The sequence below is a fragment of the Macaca nemestrina genome, chromosome 3 (genome assembly GCF_043159975.1).
Source record: "Macaca nemestrina isolate mMacNem1 chromosome 3, mMacNem.hap1, whole genome shotgun sequence".
NCBI lineage: Eukaryota > Metazoa > Chordata > Mammalia > Primates > Cercopithecidae > Macaca > Macaca nemestrina.
Window position 1 is genome coordinate 141,681,845 of NC_092127.1, and position 12,743 is coordinate 141,694,587.

Genomic DNA, 12,743 nt, shown 5'->3' on the forward strand with positions numbered 1-12,743 from the left:
CTACTGTTGTGTTTCGTGGCCTCTTAGGCTCCTAATATGTATTCACTTTTAATGATAGTGTATTTAAAAAATTTTTGACATTTCAGTTTGCTTTCTTTTTATACTTTTCATTACTCTGCTGAAATTCTCTGTATATTCATGCATGTATATCCACCTTTTCCACTGAATTATTTGACATATTTATCATAGTTATGCTGAAGTTACCCCCTGATAAATCTAACATCTGTACTTTCTAGAGTCTCAGCCTGTTGACTGTTTTCTCATTTGATTATTGTTCACATTTTTTTCTTTTTGTGTGTCTCAAAATTTTTTACTGTATGTTGGACATTGTGAGAAAAAAGTAGAGATTAAGAAAATTAATATTTTTTTTTACCCTAGAAAAGTGCATACTTTTTTTTTGTTAGGCCTTGGCTTGGGAAAGTTGAGGAAATCTGTTGTATATTTGAGGTATGTGGGTTTTATTTCAGCTTTAGTTGGATTAGTTTACGACTGACTTCAAATGTTTTGAAAACAAAATAAGGTCTTTTCTGTCACTAGGGCTTGTGAGCATTGGCAAGATTTCAGAGATCTCTGTATGCTCACAGACTGTTTTGGTTGCTAGGGAGTTCTTTTTCCTTCCCTGTTTCTGACTTTATTAATCTCAGGAGGTCTCTCTTCTTTTTGCTCTGCTAGTTCAAGCCTTTGGCATCCAGTGCTTTGTACTTAATGAAAGTTCACAACACTCTGAGGAACTGTTCTCAGTTCTTCTGCCTTATTTCTGGCCTCAGTTGCAACTGTTTTGACCTAGTGAAGGCCTAGTCTTTCTCAGACAGATTTCTTTTAACTCTTCTGCCCTGACTCCAGTCTTCACTGGGATGCTGCCTTGCACTTAGGGAAGGTTCACATGCCTCAAGGATCTCTCTGTCAGATTTCTTGACTTTCCCTCAGTCTTCAGGATAATCCTCCTATGTGCCTGGTGAAGACCTGTGGTAAAGTGCTGGCAGGTGAGTACAGCTTGAGGGTGTGGATGGGTTCCTTGGGACTCCAGCATGTCAAGCCAGTTCACACACAGGTCTTAATAGTTGTTTAGGATTCATGTAGTTTCTCATTTTCTTTTCTATGGTAGATTCTGTTTCCTGCTACTCCACCAGGGATGAAAAATTCACTGGTCTCATCTTTTATAGAACGGGATCATAACTATATAGATTTTAGTTAAGTTAGCTTTATTAGTGTTCTCAGCTTTCTTAAGGGGATAAAAAGCAATGATTTTATGGATTATCTGACTTTTCCTTTAGTATTAGGTTTGCCCAATCATCTCCACGATTTCTAAATTCCAAACTTCTTGAATAAATAAATGTAAAAAGAAAACATTGTACTAAAGTCAAAAGAAGTGTTTTAAAGCATAGTTCTACTTTTTACTGTCTGTGTATGCTTGGATAAACTACTCCTCCGAAATTGTATTGCTTGCTTTTTCAGCTTGTTGAGTCTTTCATAAATTTAAGGGTTGGAATATGTCTCTCAGACAGAAAGTGATAGAGCTTTGCAAGTCTTCAGATGTATTCAAGTTTGGTAAACACTGGGGCAGGCCATGGATAAAAGATTGGTCTTTGTGTGTTCATAAGAAAACCTGGATAGGAAGCTCTTCTTCTTACACAAAGCCTCGATTGAGAAGTAAAGCTGGGACTATTAGTCCATGTTCTGCATTGAAATAATGGTAGCCATGCCTAGATTGATTTAAGATACCTGTCTTCACACAGTTAATAGTCACATCAAGGGAAAGAGCAACAGGCAGAACTCTTGGCTTTGTGTAAGAGCCCGAGGAAAGGGCCTGAGAGGGTACACACTTACTGTCTCAAAGTGCAGTGTTAATGTGAGGTGTTGGGGAAGAGGTCTTGGGTATGTGTGTGTCTGCATAATATATGTGTGGAAACTCTCAGTGCTGGTCCTTTGAGATATGTCTGTAAAAACTTTCAATTAACAAAAATAACCCACATTAATTGAATACTTTTTATGTGCCAGTCACTGTTCCAAGTTCTCTACAAAAGGTAATTCTTTAGTCCTTATAGTAGTACTGTAGTGGTGCTGATACTATTTTTATCTTCATTTTTCAGATGAGGAAGCTAAATCACGTAAAAATTAAGAAACAGCTCAGTGTTTCACAGCTAGTAAGTAACAGAGATGGGCTTGAGACCCAGATTGGCAGGATCAACGTCTTGAGCTCGTAATGACTCTGCTATGGTGCCTCCCTTGAAAGCGTCTTCGTGCTTTCATTGTTGTTTTTGTTATTGTTATTCTGACTATTATTTAGTACCTCCTTGGTGGATAGTGGCTGTGAATTTGTAGTTGTTGGTGTGTTTCTTCTGGAGCTTAAGCTCCTGCCTCCTCTATTGTTGAGTTTTTGTTACCTTTGAAATAATTGCTGAATCAACAAAATATCTGTTACATTGCTGCTGCTCGAATGGCTATCTTTTAGAATTAGCACTCTTCTTTCTGAATCTGATGCCACAGCCTTTTGAACTTAAGGTATTTGGATGTGTCAGTAAAGGGGCTGTGGTAGCTGTAGTAACAGCAGCTCCAATGGTGGTGACCATAGAGAATATGGAAGAGCTGTGAATGAGATGAAGACATTTAGTGATGGCAGAGGAAACTTTGGGATTTCACAGCTTTCTTCCTCCAAAAACTATTTGAAAGCAGATACGAGGAGTGGGAAATACAGAAATAATTCCAGCCTTTGTGCACCTTACAGCATAACGAGTGATGTTCACAGCTGATAAATAATAATAGCAAATACCTGTATAGAACTTACTCTATACTGGACACTTTCCCAAATATTTTACAACATGTGCTATCTCATGTATTCCACTCAGTAATCCCAGAAGATGGAACTCTGATCTCTAGTTTACAGGTGAGGAAACTGAGGCAAAGCAAGGTTAAGAGCTTGCTCAAGATCTCACAACCAGTAGGTGACAGAACTGATATTTGAACCCAGGAAGACTGGCTTGAGAATCTGACACTTAAACACTATCCTATTCTGCTAACAAATAATGAGCCAGTTGGCAACTGTGGTAAGAGCTGCAGAGACAATGAGAAGATGAGGGGGATTGAGCTGAGTCTGGAGGGTTTTGGGAAGGCTTGCCTGATGAAGTGATGAGGAGTGATGAAAAAGTCAGCCAGGTGAAGGGGCGTGTGTATATGTGCTTGTGTGTGCCTGTGTTCCTGTACCCATGCATGTGACATGGTCAGGGAGACACATTTTCAGGACTTGTATAACACACCTCTGTAAATAGCTTCAAAATAAAATATCAATTTGTGATTCTTTTAATGGAAATTTACCTCATGCACAACTTTCAGGCACTGTTTTGTAGAATAATTCAAAGTGATGCTGTCTTTGTATATGGCTTTAAGACAGGTTTTGAGCACATATCTCTGTGTGTCTGTGTCCTGCTTTATGGGCAGTAACAAGCTTGGGAATCCTGGAAAGCTGAATTCACATTCCAGCTTTGTAGCCCTGATCATTGCCCAGTTACTTGGGGTTGTGTTCTCTGTCTGTTGATTAATAGAAAATGCATTAAAATGCATAAAATAGAAAAATTATCCCCAATCAGTACAAACATCCACATATCTGAAGGCTTCTATTGCAGGTTCCTGGTAATCATTAGAACTCCTCTAGTGAGACCACTAGGTTATTTCTAGGTTCCATCCCAGAGTCAATGGTCCCTCAGAAAGGAAGTTTTTGCTTACTGTAAGCAAAACCAAATAGAATTAGGAGGATCATGGATTCAAGAACTCTAAAGACAGGGTTGAGAAATTAAGTGAGAAGGAGAAAACAGAGGAAGATCTAAACATTGAGATTACACCTCTACCCAACTTAGTTGTGTTCTAACATTTTAAAAAAGAGATTAACTGGGAAGCAAATAGAAATTAGACTATTTATTAAAAAGCCTTTAGCAGTTTCTCATCAAGTGACACATTTGGTGTTTAGTGTTCCTAATGAGTTGCACTAGGGTTATTTTTACACTTTTGGGCATCTGTGGAGTGGTAAATGTGTTCCTAAATATTAGATATAATTACAATAAAATATGTTTATATAAATTTACTTGGTACCAGATTCAGACTAGTTTTGTTTTAATCAGGGTTTTGAATTATACATGACTTTCATCTCTCTTCACCTTTATCCTCATTAATCAAGAGCTGACTATATCAGGTGTCTGCACTTGAGTGGACTCACTGGATCTCTTTGCATTTTGGTTATCTGATGTGTAAAAATCAAGTCAGCACCCCTATATCGCTCAGGGTATTTGTAGGGATAACATGATATAATATGCAGCAAAGTGGTTTGTATGAATCTGGTATAGGATGGATGCCCAAATGATTTTAATCCTTTTTTTCTTTCCTCCCTCCCTTCCTTCCCTCCCTTTTTACTTACTGCCTTCCTTTCTTCCTTCCTGGCGGTGGGGCAGAAGATAAGGAGACCAAGTCTCAGGTTTGCTACTCAGAGGCTGGTGAGCTTGACTTGATCTTTCTGCTGGTAAAATGAGAGAATTCATTAAATAGATCCCCTAAGAGCCCTGCAAGTTATAAAAGTCTACATTTTCATTTTCTTTGATTCTTGAGTTATACAAGAAAATATTTGACAGTACTTTCAGTTAAATAGTTTCAGTTTTTGCCTGTTTAAAGGAAGGTTGTAGTCTTAACTCTCCACCCCTCTAAACCTGGGAAAGGATTCCCACAAATACAGCTTCACCAAATTTATAGGCTCCCTGCTGAGTTAGCAGAAACCAGGCAACTGAGTGGATGAGCTTCTATTAGCACAGTGGTGTTTGGTTATGCAGCTGAGTGGATGAGCTTCTATTAGCACAGTGGTGGTTGGTTATGCAGCTGAGTGGATGAGCTTCTATTAGCACTATGGTGTTTGGTTATGCAGCTGCAGAACTGGGGAGAAAAGCCTGAGCCAATATTTATGAGGTGTGACTGTGACCTAAACTTTAGAACTAGTTCTCCTAGAGAATGCAGGTAATTATTTTTCTTTTCCTTGGAAAAATAAACAGCCATGTAAGGTAGGCTGAAAAATGGTCCCCCAAAGATGTCCATGGTCTAATCTCGGAATCTGCAAATATGTTAAACTACACAACAAAAGGAATCTTGCAGATGTGATTAAGGGTTTGAGATGGGAGGTTATCTTTTATACTAGGGAGACAGGAGAGTCAGAGTAAGCAAATTGTGACAGAAGCAGAGAGACAGACTTTTGAGGATGCTACACTGCTGGCCTTGAAGATGAAGGGTGGGGCCATGATTCAAGGGGTGTGGGCAGCTTTTAGAAGCTAGTAAAGGTAAGCTGAACTCTCTCCTACGGCCTCCAGAAGGAACTCAGCCTTGCCAACACCTTTATTGTAGCCTGTAAGGCATATTTCAGACTTTTGAACTACAGAATCGTGAGATAATAAGTTTGCATTGTTCTGAACCACAACATTTGTGGAAATTTGGTATAGCAGTGATAGGAAACAAATGTACCATGGCTACCAAAGTAAAAACCCTACATTTTGAAACATTTATTATTTCTCCAAATAAGTCTGGATGAACAACTCTAAGGATGGAAGAATAATTTTACCTATTACAACCTGGTAGTTGGAGAAAAGACTTGGTGAGTGGAGGTGATCTAGACCTTCCAACAGGTAAGAAAACCTCAAAATTGCTAGTTCTTGTGACATCCCAGGTAGGCCACAGTAGACATCTCCATTCAAGGGAGTTACTGAATTATAAAGGTGAAAATTGGTTAAAATTGGCCTATTTCCTATGGAAGTATTCATAAACGATTCAATTTCAGGTCTATTTTTTCTTTCTACTCTAGGAATATGGCCACAATTGACTGAGGAAGGGGCATGAATAAGGTAGTATTGATAGGAGATATGAAATAATTCTCTACTGAGTTCAGTAGAGAGTTAATCCCACTTTTCTATAAAATTAATATAATTTCTCTCTCTCAGTAAAGGGATGGCTATTAACAATAGAGCATTCCATATGTGGAACAATAGAGATCAACTACGCACAAAAAAATTGGCAATGGATGGACGTTGGATAGCTTTCAATGGGGCTTTTCCTCTCAGGTTTCTGTCAAATTTTGCTGTAAGTTAAAAGAGAAACCCTATTATAGGTCAGGTTCTAGGGGGTTGTATGCCCATACTGACTACTTACTGGCTGTGGGGCTGCCCCATGGGAAATTGCTTTATTTGGGGTGAGCCAGCTCCCTTCTGTTGAGGGTAATGCCCAGGGAGGGACTCAGCTGTGAACCAATGGCACCTGGAACATCCAGGCAACTGGAGAAATGAGTGCCTCAAAGTGGGTAGCTGGAAGGAGCTGGTAGGTGTACTCCAGGGTTCTTACAGACCCCTGGATGCGTGTACATAAAGGCAAAGCAGAGACATGGGATCAGCATGAAATAGAGCCCTTAATTGGGTTCCAGAAAGATAGATTTAGAGGTTCTATGCCACTGGCTTTGCGAAAGTTACTTGGTCAATTCATTAGTTCCATTGGTCTCTAGGTTTCAGTTGAATGACCTTTCCATTGCTTCTATATCATGATGATGGTGAAAAACAGAGAATTAGAATAGTTGAAAGTCAAAGATAAGCCTTATTCTAAATCTAGTTTTACAACTTTGTTGAAAAACATCTTCAGATGCGTTGTTACCTTCACCCTCTTTAAACATTTCCATCTCTACCTTTTTTGGGATTTACCCTGATGGAAATAGTATTAAGGCAAAGTAATTGTGCAAAGTTGGTGGCAAAAAGGAAAATAAGCACAATTAAAGGACTTGGATTCAGTGAACCATATGTTTATGGAACCTCTACTGGGTTCAGACAAAATATATATATTCAACTATTTATTTTAGATGATAGAATATCTAGAGATTAAGTAATCTACTTTTTAAACAAGGGTAGACATTGGACTAATGGTACATTTTTAAAAGGCAGGAGTTTTTATTTGGAAATACTTTATCCCTACAAATTACTCTTAGTTTGTTACTGTTGGTGAAAAAATTATCTTCCTCTAATAACTTAAGCAACATTGTGAGAACTACTGAAGGTAGATTGTAGCTTAATTACATGAAGTTACCAGTCTTTCTATATGTTTTTTCAGTCCTTGTAACACCAGTTATTAGTCTTCCTTATTGTCCCCAGCACACTTTTCTACATTTTACAAATATCAGTCCCACTTACTGTATCTTTATTATTAATTCATTTAACTTCTGTTACAAGGAGATCAAGCATTTATTCCTTTTTGAGCATTCACTTGCCTACACGCTTAGAAATATTTGACTGACAGCAACGACTACCCCCATGGAGCCTGTGTAAACATGAGTTTATGGGCTGCTGTGCAGGCACCTTTGGTGATTTACTTTCTGGTTATTGGGATTTATTTATTTTTTGATGGACTGGTAAATTATGAGGCTGTGGACCTTGCCAGGTTTTCAGGTATCAACTCAGCCCTGCTGGAAAAACTGTGGTTGGCACTGCAACACAGAGAATGACCAATGAGGCATCATATATTTTTAATAGATATATGTTTTAATAAACATTCTCCTCCTAAAGCAATGGATTTTAAAATAGGCTTTTGCCTTGAGCCATGTAGCTACCCAGCTGTGAGTTTTATAAGGCAACAATCTCCACATCATTAGATGTTGTGACTAATATTCCAGCAACTGAAATAATAGCTATTTACATGCACATAAAAAGTTAAAATGACATTTAAGGTGCACGTACACTTAGAAAAGTATGCTTGTAAAAGCAATGCCACAAGTTTCTCCTTCATGTTCCTTCTATTGACTTGTAAAGACCCCTTGCAAACAAAAGGTAGCTTAGAAATCTTGTTCCAGACAGACACCTGGGAATTCTCCAAACTTGACAGCAAGGTAGGATAGCCTCCAACCTCGAATCCCACTACCCTTTAGGGTTCTAAGCTTCCTGAAGATTTCTACTGATTTCATTGGTTCATGTGCTTGTGGTCTGTTCCTGCCTTTGCAAGAGGCTTTGCTATTTTCACTTCAGTTTACTGTTTTGCTCCTTTATTGGTTTCTGTATGAAATTCACTCACATCAAACATTTGGTGAGTTTGTTGTGGATTTTAGTGGCAAGTCACTTTGTGTTCCTTACAGCATTCTGCCATTTCTGTAGCCCCACCTGCTTCTGCTCCCCACTCCTGCTTTATCTTCCTCTCATTGTTAGAAAGACATATTTTTCTTTCCTTGTCATATTCAGAGTATAGCCTAATCCTTTGAGGTCTCATTTTCTATTCCAAGTAGTTATCAAGGTGTCCTTCCCACCCCACAACAAAGAGTCTGGTGCCAATTTTAAGTATAAAATTATTTTTCCCATCTCATTATAGGACTGAAGACTTATTTTCTATTCCTACTAAGTATTTTGATCACAGGCATGCACCTGTTATGTGGACATGGAAGGGAAGTTTCTTCTGAACTTTCTCCTGATATTCGTGTCTTCTGGGCAGGTGAAAAAAAGAAGCAAGCAAGGAAGAATAGCATTAATAAGAAGCTCAGTATGGACAACTGTTTTAGAGGGGGAAATGCTGGTGTATCAGTTTCCTGTCTCTGGTGTAACATGAGAACATGCAATCAGGAGAAGAATTTGCCTATATTCAATCTACCTGGCTCAACCCCAGAACCATGCAATCTAACCTCATCTATTTTTTGACCTGTAAATCTCTATTATTCAAATGACAACTAGGCAGCCACATTCTTTTTCCCTTGCTATTTTGGCCTATTACATAAAAACTTTGGCCTTTGGAAATATGGGGCAGATTAATTTTCTCTCCTCCCTCCACTTCTTACTTCTCCTAGGTGGTCTGTCCTATTAGAAGAATGAACAGTGTATTTGACTCTGCCTCTGCTTAGTTTCCTTTAAATAAAATATTTGAATATAGCTTAAATATCTGTTTAATTTATGATTGTGTTAAAGGTAATTTATTTCCTGAACTGAATCTTGTTTTAGTTACATAATGTAGAAGACTGTACTTGATATGAATTTTATGTAAAAATCATTTAAAAAATAATAACCAGGACTTCAGTGGATTCTCTCATACAATAGTATTCAGAAAATTTAGGTATTTCCCCATCTCTGGATAGCGTGGAAAAAACTGTCTCAAGCTTCTTCAAAGCTGTTATTCACCTCAAACTATAATTTTGGGAGTTTGCAGAATCACATTCTTTTAAGGTCATGGCAATTTGAATGAATCTGGTGGAATTTTCTTTCATCCAGTTCTATATTCTAATTTTAATCTGAATTTCACATTTAAGTAGTCTGCCCCCAACCTGCACCCCACACCTTCCATGGTGCGCATAAGTTCCTGAAAGGACTGAGACTGGGTCTCCTTTATCTTTTACCCCTTTGTAGCCTTGCCTGTTACAGGCACAGTGAATTATTTCTCTCTTAATTTGATAAGAAAGCATTAGCCTCTGAAACAGTTTCATACAGTTGTTGGTTGGTACAGAAGAAAATATGGAGTGAGCTCTAAATCTCGAGACTCATACTGAAACTAATATGTGTGTGTGTGTGTGTGTGTGTATATGAGGCGTCCAAGAATTTGGACTTCCTTTGTGTAATTATTATGTGAGTATCATTGCACACATCCCTTGCTCCTTAGTCATTTAAAATTACTAGGGCATTTTACAAAGAATGGGGGGAAACCAGATAACTTCTTAATTCTCTATAGTTTTATTAATATTAATGAAACAGCATGAAAGAGTTGCTTAAAGAGAGCAATGAGACAGCGAGACACTGAGTACCAAGAAATATACTTGCCTTCTTCTGGACATGTAACTCTCATATGAGTGAATCCGGTTGTTTCAAAAACAAAGAGAGATATTTCTTGTGATTTGATTTCTCTCCCATCTTATCTGTAGGAATCGCAGAATTCATAATAGAATCATCCTAGCATATGCTTTTTCCTTCAGTGTTTTGATACCGAAAGGAATACTGAGTTGCCTTGTACCGTGTTTGCACAGCATGCCCTCAGCTTCAGCTGAAGTCTTGAAAGACTTTGCGGGTTATGACATTCCCCTAAATGTGCTGAGCTTTCTTTAACCTTTCATAAAACATTGTGATCTTTATGGACTGTATCATATTGTGCAGTAATGTGCTTTATTGTCCACAGAATAAGCTTTTCTTAAAGATAATTGGAAAGCTGGAAATGGCTGCTATCGGCTGATTTTTTAAAAATACATTATTTCTGAAATGGGGCTGGTGTAATAATGACCCTATCTGTTCAAGATTTAAGATTTGTCTTGGCAGAGAAAATTGATCCATTTCACCTTTGTCTAATGGAAATTTTTATCTAGGATTATCTGTTTATGTAAATGAATTGTTCCTCTGAAAAGGGAACTTGAGGGGGCTGTAAATCTTGGTGACACTTCAGTTTCATAAGGGAGAAATTGGAAAGGATTCTAGTATTTATCTGCCTGAAATTGGTTATAAAAAACAAAATTATCTTCGTGTACCTGCAGCATCTGATGTTTCCTGGAATTTCATTATATTTCTGAATAATTCAGTGCAATAGAGAGAATGGTGTTTCTGTATTACCTCATTCAGAAGTTTTTACTTTTTCTATTTTCCGGTTGCTTTCTAATGCTGACATTATAGAGGGGGAGAAGCTTTTGCTTACCCATTCTTTTAGGGATGAGATTTTTTTTCCTGCATAATTTTAATAGTCTTCAGCTATTGTAGGCTCATTATCTACAGTTATATGCAATGTATTAGCAAAATATCCATCATTTCTCTTTTTTAGAAAACATAGCTCATATAAATTCTGATCTTAGCTCAGTATCAGAATTGCTCTACGTTGAAAATAAATAATTTGTTTTTTTAAGGTGAGTTTTGGACCAAGCTTAATCCAGAAGCTTAATTTGGAAGTTGTAAGGTGATAACTTTGAAAAATCAGCAGTGTCTGACAAATTCTTTTTCTCCAGGTCAAAGGGAAAGTGGAGAGTAAGGTCAACCCACTTAAATGTCAGCTAATTAGAGAAAACAAAGTGAGGCAAAAAAAAAAAAATCATTTGCATTAACTTTTTTGAAGAAAGGTATAATTTATTTATAGACACCACTAACTTTATTATCTGGTAATTATCAGAATTACACTGTTTTTATGTGTCTCTTGCAGCCACTTGCTTGGAAGTTTCTCCCCTTTACCAATATTTGAGCTATTTCACCAGGATTTGAAAAAAATATTAGCAACACGTTGCATTCCAAAGATGACACGAATGTAATTATTTAGCTGTGTGACATTAGGACTGAAAATTGGTAAGAGCTTTGATTTTTGCAGCGTGATTCCATTCATAAGAAGGGGTAGAAAGGCTACAACAAGGAGTGGTGCTTGCTGCCTGGAATATTCTTATAAAATTCCTATTTGGACATCCATATTCAGGATGATCATCACAGCTTTCTGTTAGTATTAAATAGATATGAACAACAAGTATGGTACAAAATCATCTCTATTTTCCAGAAGATTGAAGGGAAATGTAGCAGTATGGGATAGAAGACAGGGCCCAGGACTGGAAATGAGACCTGGATCTGGCTGGCTGGAGAATTGTGTGACCATGGAGGGGGTCACGGCAGCTTCCTGAACCCTTGGCTCCTCATCCTTAGGATGAAAATTGAACTTATGCCAAAACAAAATGTGCTGTGAGGGGTCAGAATACTGGTTACCTTGGAGGAAGGAAGTGACAGGAGAGGTGTTAGTAGCTGTAGGGCTTCTGGGATGCTGACAATGGTCTCTTTCTTTTGGGTAATAGTCATACAGGTGTGTTCACTATGTGAAAACTCCTCAAGCTATATGTAACTTATGATCTGGGTACTTTTCTAAATGTATATTAAATTATTATGTATGATATTCAGTTCAATTAAAAAGTTGCTTCAAATGCCTGCTTGTTATAAGATCACTGGGGGAACTGTGTTTGAAATTATTTTTAAAAATAACATGCATTCCAATGTTAGGTATAAACCTCTGCAAAAATATGTAGCTTTTTGGATAAGGATCACATGTATTGCCTTCTGCATACCTCTAATCTGACCTTTTGTTACTATTTTTCTTTTTATTGTTTGTTCCAGCACAATTATGAAGATCCAATAAGTTTATATTCTACTTATGCATAATAAACTCCATTATATTTAGAGCACTGGTTAAGAAAAAAAAGGCTCCCAGATACAATCAGATGCATAATATCTCAAACTAAGTGCCATTATCACAGACTGAACCTTTTAAAATACTTTCTTCTGTGTGGAAGATACACTGAACCCTGATCATTCATTCCAGCATTCACTCAGTAGCTTTTAAGGACATAGAAGAAAACAAACTTTAATTGCTTCTGTACTGACTCCCAAGCTGCTCACTATGTTTTTTACTCAGAGCACTGAATGTTCTTAAGTGGTTCTAACATTCTCTCAGCATGCCTCAAGTGTCTTTGGCTCTTTACTCCTTCCTGTTTCTGTAGAATGGCCTGGAACTGCATTTTGAATAAGGTGCAGAAAGAACTTTGTCTGCAAGACCAATGACCTGTGTGTGTGTGCCCGCGCATGTGTGTATGTGTAGGAATGGGGTAGGGTGCTGGGCTTCAGGGCTTGGGCAGGTGGAACAAATTTTGGGGACCTTGATGCGAATGTCAGTCCAAATCTTGCTTCATGTCTTTGTTTAAAGCCTGTTTCTTCTTCTTCTTCTTCTTCTTCTTCTTCTTCTTCTTCTTCTTCTTCTTCTTCTTCTTCTTC

At 37.8% G+C, this 12,743-nt stretch overlaps 1 long non-coding RNA gene across 8 annotated transcripts in view; it reads left to right on the forward strand.

Moving 5' to 3' along the window:
* The window catches only part of LOC105477232 (uncharacterized), a 392,595-nt gene that overhangs the window by 35,243 nt on the left and 344,609 nt on the right, over nt 1-12,743 (forward strand). For 2 of the 8 annotated variants that reach the window (XR_011621262.1, XR_011621265.1), the window contains exon 4: nt 2,091-2,144. The exons of the other annotated variants lie outside the window; for them this stretch is intronic. This is a non-coding gene — a long non-coding RNA (uncharacterized lncRNA). The remainder of the gene's footprint in view (nt 1-2,090; nt 2,145-12,743) is intronic. 8 annotated transcript variants of the gene reach the window in all.